The sequence below is a fragment of the Papio anubis genome, chromosome X (assembly GCF_008728515.1).
Source record: "Papio anubis isolate 15944 chromosome X, Panubis1.0, whole genome shotgun sequence".
In the NCBI taxonomy this organism is placed as follows: domain Eukaryota; kingdom Metazoa; phylum Chordata; class Mammalia; order Primates; family Cercopithecidae; genus Papio; species Papio anubis.
The window spans coordinates 32,451,293-32,463,965 of record NC_044996.1 but is presented as its reverse complement, the minus strand read 5'-3'; the positions used below and the strand labels follow the sequence as shown (position 1 = coordinate 32,463,965).

Sequence of the window (12,673 nt, the reverse complement as noted above, 5' to 3'; positions counted from 1 at the left end):
ATGCAGAACAGTGAGTCGATTAAACTCTTTCCTTTATAAATGACCCAGTCTCAGGCAGTTTTTTGTAGCAGCGTGAGAATAGACTAATACAGGAAATTGATACCACAGAGAGTGGGGTGCTGCTGTAAAGATATTCGGAAATGTGGAAGTGACTTTGGAACTCAGTAACAGGCAGAGGTTGGAACAGTTTGGAGGGCTCAGAAGACAGAGAAATGTGGGAAAATTTGGAAATTCCTGGAGACTTGTTAGCTGGCTTTGACCAAAATGGGGAGAGCAATATGGACAATAAATTCCAGGCTGAGGTGGTCTCAGATGAAGATGAGGAAATTGTTGGGAACGAGAGTAAAGGTTACTCTTGCTATGTGCAGAGACTGACAGCATTTTGCCCCACCCTAGAGATCTGTGGAACTTTGAACTTGAGAGAAATGATTTAGGGTATCTGGAGGCAAAAATTTCTCAGCAGCAAAGTGTTCAAGAAGTGACATAGCATAAAAGTTTGGAACATTTGCAGCCTGATGATGTGATAGAAAAGAAACACCCATTTTTCTGGGGAGAGAGTCAAGCCCAATGCAGAAATTTGCATAAGTAATGAGGAGCCAAATGTTAATCACCAAGACAATGGGGAAAATGTCTCCAAGGCATGTCAGAGACCTTCATGGCAGACCCTCCCATCAAAGCCCTGGAGGCCTAGGAGGGAAAATGATTTTCTGGGCCAGGCCCCAGGTCGCATGCTGGGCCCAGGGCCCCACTTCTCTGTGCAGCCTTGAGACGTGGTGCCCTGTGTCCCAACTGCTTCAACGCCAGCTGTGGCTTAAAGCTCAGGCTTGCTTCAGAGGGTGCAAGCTCCAAGCCTTGGCAGCTTACACCTGGTGTTGGTACTGTGGGAGCACAGAGGGCAAGAATTGAGGTTTGAGAACATCTGCCAAGATTTCAGAGGGTGTATGGAAATGCCTTGAGGTCCAGGCAGAGGTAAGCTGCAGAGGTGGAGCTCTCATAGAGAACCTCTGCTAGGGCAGTGCAAAAGAAAAACGGGGGTCGGAACCCCTACACAGTACCCACTGGGGCACTGGCTAGTGGAGCTGTGAGAAGAGGGCCACCATCCTCCAGACCCCAGAATGATAGATCCACTGATAGCTTGCACTCTGCACCTGGAAAAGCCACAGGCACTCATTGCTAGCCTGTGAAGCAGCTGGTAGCAGGGCTATATCCTGCAAAGCCACAGGGGTGGCACTGCCCAAGGCAGAGGGAGCATACCTCTTGCATCGGCATGAGTTGGATGTGAGACATGGTGTCAAAGGAGATTATTTTGGAACTTTAAGATTTAATTACTCCCTTGGTGGATTTCAGACTTTCATGGGGGCCTGTAACCCCTTTGTTTTGGCCATTTTTTTTTTCCTATTTGAAATGGGTGTATTTATGTAATGCCTGTACCTCCATTGTATCTAGGACATAACTAACTTGTTTTGATTTTACAGCTCATAGATGGAAAGGACTTGCCTTGTTTCAGATGAGACTTTGGACTGGGACTTTTGAGTTAATGCTGGAATTAGTTAAAACTTTTGGGGACTATTGGAAGGACATGACTGTGTTTTGAAATGTGAGGACATGAGATTTGAGAGCGGCCATGGACATAATTATATAATTTGGCTGTGTCCTCACTTAAATCTCATCTTGAATTGTAGTTCCCATAATCCCCATATGTCATGGGAGGGACCCAGTGAAAGATAATTTAATCATGAGCACAGTTATCCCCCATGCTGCTGTTCTCATGATAATTAGGTTCTCACAAGATCTGATGGTTTTTATAAGAGGCTTTTTCCTCTTTGCTCGACACTTCTCCTTCTTGCCATCATGTGAAGAAGGACATGTTTTCTTCCCCTTCTCCCGTGATTTTAAGTTACCTGTGGTCTCCCAGCCAGGTGGAATAGTGAGTCAATTAAACCTCTTTCCTTTATAAATGACCCAATCCCAGGCAGTTTCTTATAGCAGTGTGAGAATGGGTGAAAATATTGAGTCTACTTTCTTTCCTCCAAATACCTTTCTTCTATATTGATTACTGATACTTGGCTTTCCAGCTTCTTGTGGGTAACTGTATGCTCAGCTTTGTATTGATTTTCTCAAAGTGCTCACTCATTCTCATAACTTCAAATATCATCTTCATATGAAGGGCTTCCAAGTCCTTTGCCCAAGCCCCCACCAATGTGTCTTTCCTTTCTTACTTCCAAATTCTGTCTTTCTATTTATCATTCTTCCTGTCTCCATGTGGGAATACTGGAAATAATGTAGATTGTTATTTTATGATATTATCTAGTCCATGAATTATGCCATTACTTAGGCCCACTCCTTATTCTCTATTCTACTGCTATATTTTTAATCAAGGTCCTACCACCTATCTTGATTGCTATAAAAACATTCAAATTGTTTTTTAAGAGTGCTTTCCCTCCATCAAGCTAGCAAATCCATAATTCTCCTATAACACCACTTTGCTTATACATCTAGGCTTTTGTCACCTAATGATCCATACCTGTAGAATGCATGAGTGAATTGGGAAGCTTAGCTATGCCTCCCTGTGTACCAGATCTTCTCCAGATCTGAGTAATTATAATTGAATATAAACTCTGGCATATCTATTTTTGATCTTTTTTTTTGCATAAAATGGGCACTGAAGATAATAAGCAGAAATATCAAAATTTTATAGGAACATGGACACTTAGATGAAAATTAAGTATCTTACTCAATAAACTTGAATTTGTTTTTGCTAATTCCTGCCAAATTCAGTGCTGGCTTATTTCCCTAGTGTAAGTAGAAGAAGATCAGCTAACATTGTTGGACACTTTGGCAGGGTTAAAAGTATTTTACATATATATATATATTTATATATTATTTATATATTTATATATGTTTATATAATATTTATGTGTTTGTAACATATATAGATATATAAGCATATAAATGTATATTTATATATAAGTATATACATGTTTATTTATTTTTGAGACAGAGTCTTGCTCTGTTGTTCAGGCTGGAGTAAAGTGGCATAATCTCAGCTCACTTCAATTTATTCTTCCTGGGTTCAAGTGATCCTCCCACCTCAGCTTCCCAAGTAGCTGGGACCACAGGCACACACCACCGTGTCCAGCTAATTTTAAAAATTATTTGTAGAAACAGGATCTTACTATGTTTTCCAGGCTGGTTTCAAACTCCTGGACTCAAATGAGCTGACCACTTTGGCCTCCCAATGTACTGGGATTACAGCCATAAGCCCGCATGCCTAGCCTATATTTATTTTTTATTCATGCATTTTAAAGCTTCTTGCAGGTTAATCAGTGACTTTAGAGAGGCCCCTGACTTCCTTATATAATCTTTCAGAGAAATCATGTATTTAATCACAGAAACTTAACAGTAGTGAATTGTAATAGCCAAACCTCAGTTCTTTAACATGTTAAGAGTTTATTATTCATTGATAAAGCATCCAATGTGGAAATTCAAGCTTGTGTGACTTATTTGCATGACTCAGGAAGCATGGTTCTTTCCTTCTAGTGGCTCCAACATTCCCTAGGGCCTTGGGGTAGTTGCTCGATTCTTTACATCTGTCCGTGAGTGAGAATGATGAAAGAACATGGAGGATTACTTAAAACATTTTAACAACCAGGCCTGGACATGTCATATATTATTTTTATATACCTTTTACTGATCACAACTAATCAAATGGCTTCACCTAGAGGGATTGAGAAATATAGTTTGTATGCCCAGGATGGGAAAAAATGGGTTTGGTGAACATTGAGCCACTCTCAGTTACAGTTACAGTTACAGATAATGTTAACTTGTCTTCTAAACAATCCGAATTTACACTTTCATTTCTGACTCATGTTTCTAGTTGCCTACATTTCATAGGAAGGAAAATATATCTATTATTTCAACATAAATATCTTGGGCTAGAATAATCAAATTGCCTCCACATGTGTACACTGAACTGATCTGATAGTAATGTTTTTGGTAATGGTAGAGGAGGTTGGGGAGTGAAGATGAGTATTGAATAAGTTAATAACAAAGTAAATGTGAGCTATGAATAAAATATGGCTGTTGAAAAACAATTTTTGAATTCAGTAAAAGTAGTTTGAACATATATTTGCTATATGTATATGTCTCAAATATTAGTATTTTTTTCTTTTTAAAGATATAACTCACATAGCATAAAATTTACGCTTTTAAAATTTATAATTTAGTGGTTCTAAAAAGAACTGCATAGTTCTAATTCTGGAACACTTTTCATTAGCACAAAAATGAACCCTTGTACTTATCAGCACTCTCCCCAGTTATCTTCTCTCCCTCACCCCTCATAGGGATTTAATTTCATCCATAGATCACTTAAGGAACATTGTCATTTTATGAATGTTATCAGTCTTCCACTTTATGAACAGTAGATGTCTTTCCATTTATATAGATGTTCTTTTATTTCTTTTTACTATATTTTGTAATATTCAGTATATAAGTTTTACAATTTCTTTGTTAACATATTCCTAAGTATTTTATTCCTTTTGATGCTATTGTAAATGAAATTGTGTTCTAAATTTTCTTTTCAGATTGTTCTTTTCTCGTGTATCAAAATAAAATTTACTATTTTGCTTTTGTATTCTGAAATTTTGGTAAACTCATGTGTGTATGTATGTGTGTATTTTCATGAGTTTTCTGGTAAAAACCTGAAAACCAGCTAGACAAATTCTAAAAGAGTTGTAACATGTATTTGTATATTATTAATTCTAATAGCTTCCTTGTGAATTCCTAGGATTTTCCTGATAAAAGGTTATACCATGTACAGATAGAGATAGTTTTATTTCTTCCTTTCTAATTTCTATACCTATTTTTTATTTTATGTTTTTGGTTTTCAATACCATTCTTTATTTTCTTTCCAACAATTTTTGTTTGTTTGTTTGTTTGTTTTTGTTTTTGAGACAGAGAGTTGCTCTGTCACCAGGCTGGAGTGCAGTGGCACAATCTCATCTTGGCTTACTGCAACTTCCACCTCCCGGGTTTAAGCAATTCTCCTGCCTCAGCCTTCCAAGTAGCTGGAACTACAGGCATGCGCCACGACACCCAGCTAATTTTCGTATTTTTAGTAGAATCGGGGTTTCACCATGTTGGCCAGGATGGTCTCGATCTCTTGGCCTTGTGATCCACCTGCCTTGGCCTCCCAAAGTGCTGGGATTACAGGTGTGAGCTACCATACCCGACCCTCCAACTCTTATTTTACTTCCAGGGAGTACATGTGCAGGTTTGTTACATGGGTAAATTACATGTCATGGGGTTAGCTATACAGATTGTTTTGTTACGCAGGGAGTGAGCATAGTGCCTGATAGGTTGTTTGTTGATCCTAACCTTCATTCCACTATCCACCCATAACTAGGCCCCAGTGTCTGTAGTTCCTTTCTTTGTGTCCATGTGTATAAAAGGTTTGGCTCCCACTTATAAGTGAGAACATGCAGTACTTGGATTTCTGTTTCTGTGTTAATTTGCTTAGTATGAAATGGTCTCCAGCTCCATTCATGTTACTGCAAAGGGCATGATTTCACTTTGTTTTATGGCTGCATAGTGTTCCATGGTATACATATACATTCACTGGTGGACATCTAGGTTGATTCCACCTGTTTTCTATTGTGAATAGTGCTGTTATTAACGTACAAGTGCATGTGTCTTTATGGTAGAACAATGTATATTCATTTGAATATATACCCAGTAATGGGATTATTGGTTGAATTGTAGTTCTGTTTTAAGTTCTTTCAGAAATTTTCAAACTTTTGTACACAATGCCTAAACTAATTTACATTCCCACTAGCGATACATAAGCATTCCCCTTTCTTTGCAACTTCACCAGCATCTGTAATTTTTTGACGTTTTAATAACAGCCATTCTGACTGGTGTGAAATAGTATCTCTTTGTGGTTTTGATTTGCATTTATCTAATGATTAGTGATATTGAGAATTTCTTCATATGCTTGTTGGCTATGTGTATGTCTTCTTTTGAAAAGTGCCTGTTCATTTCCTGTGCCCATTTTTAAATGGGGTTGTTTGTATTTTGCTTGTTAATTTGTTTATATTCCTAATAGATGTTTGATATTAGATATTTGACAGATGCATAGTTTGCAAATATTTTCTGTCATTCTATAAGTTGTTTGTTTATTCTGTTGATAGTTTCTTTAGCTGTACTGAGGCTCTTTAGTTTAATGAGGTCCCACTTGTCAATTTTTGTTTTTGTTCCAATTGCCTTTGGAGTTTTTTCAATGAAATCATTTCCAGGGCTTATGTACCAAATGGTATTTCCTAGGCTTGTTTCCTAGAGGTTTTAGAATTTTAGTTTTTACAATTAACTCATTAATCCATCTTGAGTTGATTTTTTTGTATATGGTGTAATGAAGGAGTCCAGTTTCAATATTTTGTATATGGCTAGTGAGCTATCCCACCACATTTATTGAACAGGGTGCCCTTTCTCCATTTCTCATTACTGTTGACTTTGTCAAAGATTCAATGTTTATAGGTGTGCAGCTTTATTTGTGGGTGCTCTACTCTGTTCCATTGGTCTATGTGTCTTTTATTTGTACCAGTAGCATGCTGTTTTGGTTACTGTAGCCTTGTAGTATAGTTTGAAGTCAGGTAATGTGATGCCTCTGACTGTTCTTTTTGCATAGAATTGCCTTGGCTATTCAGGCTGTTTTTTGGTTTCATAAGAATTTTAGAGTAGTTTTTTTTTTTCTAATTCTGTGAAAAATGTCATTAGTAGTTTGATACAGATAGCATTGAATCTGCAAATTACTTTGGGCAGTATGGCCATTTTAACAATACTGATTCTTTCTATCTATTAGCATGGAATTTGTTTTTGCACTTGTTTCTATTGTTTGTGATTTCTTTCACCAGTAGTTTGTAATTTAGTCCAATATCTTTGTAGTACATCAATGCAAACATCTTAAAAAAAAAAAAAAACAAAAGCAAATCCAACAGCACATCAAAAAGCTAATCTACCATGGTCATGTAGGCTTTATTCCTGGGATGTAATATTTGTTCTACATATGCAAATCAGTAAATGTGATTCATCAAATAAACAGAACAAAAAATAAAAACCACATGATCATCTCGATTGACACAGAAAAGGCTTTTGATAAAATTCAATATTCTTCCATGTTAAAAGCCCTCAACAAACTAGTCATCAAAGGAACATACCTCAAAATAATAAAAACAATGTATGACAAATCCATGCCAACATCAATTTGAATGGACAAAAGCTGGAAACTTTCCCATTGAGAACTGGAATAAGAGAAGGATGCACATTCTCGCCACTCCTACTCAACATAGTACTGGAGGTCCTAGCCAGAGTAATCAGGAAAGAGAAATAAATGAAGAGCATCCAAATAGGAAGAGAGGAAGTCAGGCTATCTCTCTTGGTAGACAATATGATTTTATACCTAGCAAACCCCATAGTCTCTACACAAAGGCTCCTGGATTTGATAAACATCTTCAGCAAAGATTCAGCATACAAAATCAATGTGTAAAAATTAGTCACATTTCTTTTTTTAGAAAAATTTTATTTTAATTTCTGGGATACACGTACAAGACGTGCAGGTTTGTTACACAGGTAAATGTGTGCCATGGTGGTTTGTTGCACCTATCAACCCATCACCTAGGTATTAAGCTCAGCATGCATTAGCCATTTATCCTGATGTTCTTCCTCCCTTTGACCCCCATAGGCCCTGGTGTGTGTTGTTTCCCTCCCTGTGTCCATGTGTTCTCATTGTTCAGCCCTGACTTATGTGTGAGAACATGCAGTGTTTGGTTTTGTGTTCCTGTGTTAGTTTGCTAAGGATAATGGCTTCCAGCTTCATCCATGTTCCTGCAAAGGAGATGATCTTGTTCCTTTTTATGGCTGCATAGTATTCCATGGTGCATATGTACCACATTTTTTAAAAATTCAGTCTATCATTGATGAGCATTTGGGTTGATTCCATGTCCATTCTGACTGGCATGGGATGGCATCTCATTGTGGCTTTGATTTGCATTTCTCTAATGACCAGTGATGTTGGTTTTCTTTTCATATGTTTGTTGGTCACATAAATGTCTTCTTTTGAGAAGTGTCTGTTCATGTCTGTTGCCCACTTTTTGATTGGGTCATTTGATTTTTGTTATAAATTTGTTTAAGTTCCTCGTAGATTCTGGATATTAGACCTTTTTCAGATAGACAGATTGCAACAATTTTCTTTCATTCCGTAGGTTGTTCGTTCACTCTGATGATAGTTTCTTTTGCTGTGCAGAAGGTCTTTAGTTTAATTACATTCCATTTGTCCATTTTTGCTTTTGTTGCAATTAGTTTTGGCATCTTCGTCATAAAATTTTTTCCTGTTGCCTATGTCCTAAATGGTATTGCCTAGATACCCTCTTCCAGGGTTTTTATCCTTCTGGGTTTTACATTTGTGTCTTTAATCTATCTTGAGTTAATTTTTGTATAAGCTATAGGGAAAAGATCCAGTTTCAATTTTCTGCATATGGCTAGCCAGTTTTCCCGGTACCATTTATTAAGTAGGAAATCATTTCCCCATTGCTTTTGTCAGCTTTGTCAAAGGTCAGATGGTTATAGATATGTGGTCTTGTTTCTGAGATCTCTATTCTGTTCCCTTATTCTATGTGTTTGTTTTGGTACTATTACCATGCTGTTTTGGTTAGTCACATCAGTGACATCCAAACTGAAAGCCAAATCAAGAATAAAACCCCATTCACAATAGACACACACATGCACACATGCACACACGCACACACACCCTAGGAATACAGCTAATTGGGGAGGTGAAAGATCCCTATTATTTATTTTTTTACTTTTTCTTGCCTATATTGGTCTAAATTAGAACTTTTCATACTATGTTGAATAGAAGTTGCAAGAATAGACATGATTGTTTTGTTGTTAATATTGGAGGGAAAGGTTTCAGTCTTGCACTATTAAGTATGATGGTAGCTGTAATTTTTTTATGGATGCCATTTAGCAGATTGAGAAGGTTCCTTTCTATACTTAGTTTCTTTAGTATTTTTTAAATTATGAAATGGTGTTGGGTTTTGTGCAATGCTTTTTCTACATCTATTGATATATCATGTAGATTTTATCCTTTATTCTATTATAATATATTACATTGATTAATTTTACATTAATAAAACCTGGCACTCCTGGAATAAATCCCACTTCATCATGGAGTATAATTCTTTTACTTTGTGGGTTAATTTGATTTGCTAATGTTTTGTTTAGGACTTTTGCATCTATATTAATGGAAATATTGGTCAGTAGAAATTGTTTTTCTTTTCTTTTTTTTTTTCTGGTGTTGGTATTAGGGTAAGAGTAGCCTCATGGGTTGAATTGTAAAATGTTTCCTCCTCTTACATTTTGGAAGAATTTGTAAAGGAATGGTGTGAATTACTTTTTAAACAGTTGTTAGAATTTACCAGGGAAGATATCTGGTTGTAGGTTTTCCTTTGTGGAAAACTTTCTGGTTACTGATTTAATCTCTTTAGTTGTTATTGGTCTACTTAGATTTTCTCTTTCTTTTTGAATCAGTTTTAATACTTTGTGTCTTTCTAGGAATTTTTCCTTTTCATCCAGGTTATCTAATTTGTTTGCATGTAATTGCTCATAATACTCCCTTGTGATCTTTTTAACTTCTATAGGTGGATAATATTGCCCCATTTTTATTGTTGTTCAGTCTAGTCTTTCGTTGTTGACTCAAGCCAAAGATTTGTCACTATCTGCTAATTTTTTAACCTATTATTTATTTGCTCAATCTAGTTAACGATTTGTCAATATTTATTGTAAGAATTATTTTTTCTAATTTTTATTTCATTTATCTCCACTCTGATTTTTACTATTTTCTTTATTCTGCAAGCTTCATATTTATTATGCCCTTCTTTTTCTAGTTTTTAAGGTGGAAGGTTAGGTTATTGATTTGAGGGTTTTTTTCTTTTTTAATATAGATAGTTACATTCTTCTCTAGCATACATAAAACAAAGACCTATAAATAATGTGTACACTTCTGTTGTGAGATAGAGTCCTTCTATAGATATTTGGTAGGCCTAGTTAATGTATATTGTTGTTCAAGTCTTCTATTTCTTTGTTAATCTTCTGCCTGACTTCTCTATTTACTATTAAAATGTAGTGGTGACGTCTCCAACAATTACTGCTGATTTTTCTCTTTCTCCCTTCAATTATGTCAGTTTTCCATCATATATATTTTAGGACTCTTTTGTTAAGTGCATATATGTTTATAATTGTTATATATTCTTCTTGTAGTCCTCCTTTTAATATTCCAGTGTTTTTTTTTTTTTTTTTTTGGTTATTGTTTACATGTTATCTTTTCCATGCTTTTACGCTTAACTTATTTGTGTCTTTTATCTAGAGTGTGTCTATTCCAGCATATTGTTAAGTCATGTTTTTGTTTTGTAAAAAATTTAGTTTCATTCTGCCAATCTGTTCTTTGCTTGGAGTGTTTAATCCATTTACATTGAATGTAATTACTGATAAAGTAGGAATTACATCTTCCATTTATTCTTTGTTTTCTACATGTCTTATTTATTTATTTTTTGTTCACCTATTTTTCCCTTATTGCCTTCTTTGGGTTAAATAGATATTGTCTGAAATACCACTTTATTTTATATTAGTCAGGGTTCTCCAGAGAAACAGATCCAATATGATGTGTTTATGTATGTGTATGTATAAGAAGACATATATTTTTAATGTATTTTTACATATATATAAAGGGATTTATTGTAAAGAATTGTTCATATGATTATGAAGGCTAATCTCAAGATTTTCAGGGTGAGTCAGAAAACTTTTATTTCAAGCCCAAAGGCAGGAAAAAGACTGATGTCCCATTCTGAAGTCTGTCAAACAGGAAGAATTATCTCTTACTTGGAAAAGAATCAGCCTTTTTGTTCTATTTAGGCTTTCAACATGTTGGATGAGGCCCACCCACTTTAGGCAGGGAAATCTGCTTTGCATAGCCTACCAAAATGAAAAGTAATGTCATACAAAAATACTCACATGAATAGCCAGAATAATGTTTGACCAAATATCTGGGTGCACTATGGCCCAGTCAAAGTGACAGATAAAAACGACCATCACATAATTCCTTTGTCATTTATTTTGCTATGATTTTGAGTTATTAACTCAAGATCTTCTCTGGGGGGTTAAAATTAACATCTAAATTTATAACAATCTAGCTCAGATTAATAATAATAAAATTTCACTTGTATACAAAGCTTTGCTTCTATATAGCTCCATTTTACTAGAAGATAATAGTTTTAAACCAAGAAATACATTTATTCTGTCTTTTATATTTACACATGTAGTGGTCATGGAATATTACCTATGTAATTTAACCTATAAGTCATATATGTTACCTGTGCCATGGAATGTGGTTTTGTTAATTCTTCAATGTGGATTCAAGGTAGTGCCTAGTGTGTTTAAATTTTAGCCTGAAGCACTCCTGTTTGTATTTTTCATAAGTTAAGTCTGCTAGTGATGAATCATCTTAGCTTTTATTTGAGAATATCTTAATTTGTCTCTCATGTTTGAAGAATCATTTTCCTGCACATAGAATTCTTGGTCTTTTTCTTTAACACAGAGGTCCCCAATCCCCAGACCACACACTGGTAGTACCCGTATGTGGCCTATTAGGGACCAGGCTACTCAGCAGGTGAGTGGCAAGTGAGTGAGCATTACTACCTAAGCTCTGCCTTCAGTCAGATCAGCAGTGGCGTTAGATTCTCATAGGAGGGCTAACCCTATTGTGAACTATGCATATGAGGGATCTAGGTTGCTCACTCCTTGTGAGAATCTAACTAATGCCTGATGATGTGAGGTGGAACAGTTTCATCCTAAAACCATACCCCCAAACCTGTCTGTGGAACAATTATCTTCCCCAAAACCAATCCCTGGTGCCAAAAATTTAGGGGGCCACTGCTTTAATACACTGAAATTGTCATACTCTCACCTTGTGTCCTGCATGGTTTCTAATGATAAATCAGCTATTAGTGTTCGTGAGGATTCCTTGTATACAATGATTCACTCCTCTCTTGCTGCTTTCAAGGTTCTCTCTTTGTCTTTCCAGTTTGATTATAATGTGTTTCTATGAGTATCTCTTTAGATTCATCTTACTTGGAGTTTATTGAGCTTCTTATATGAGTAGATTCATATATTTCATCAAATTTAGAAATATTTTAGCCATTATTTATTCAAATACACATTCTGCCCTCATGTCTCTTTCCTCTCCTTCTGAGACTCACATTATGCCTATGTTGGTATGCTTGGTGGTATCTCAAGGGATTCTTAGGCTCGATTCAATTTTCTTCATTTTGAAATCTTTCTATTTCTCAGATTCAATAATCTTAATTGACCTATCTTAAGGTTTACTGATGTATTCTTTTCCTGGCTCAATTCTGCTGTCAAGACTCACTAGTAATTTATTTATTTAGTACAATTTAAACTTCAGAATGTCTATTTGAGTCTTCAAAATAATTTCTCTATCTTTACTGATGTTGTCTGTTTGGTGATACAACATTTTTATACCTTCTTTACTTCTTTAGGCATGGTTATCCATAATTCTTTGAGCAATTTTAAAACAGCTGATTTAAATTAATTGTCTATTAAGTTC

General features: G+C 35.6%; 1 non-coding gene across 1 annotated transcript; it reads right to left on the bottom strand.

The window, feature by feature from the left end:
• Positions 1 to 4,680: 4,680 nt before the first annotated feature.
• LOC116272234 lies at positions 4,681 to 4,742 on the bottom strand. Its single transcript, XR_004180954.1, has one exon. It is a non-coding gene; the product is annotated as a U7 small nuclear RNA (small nuclear RNA).
• Positions 4,743 to 12,673: the final 7,931 nt, after the last annotated feature.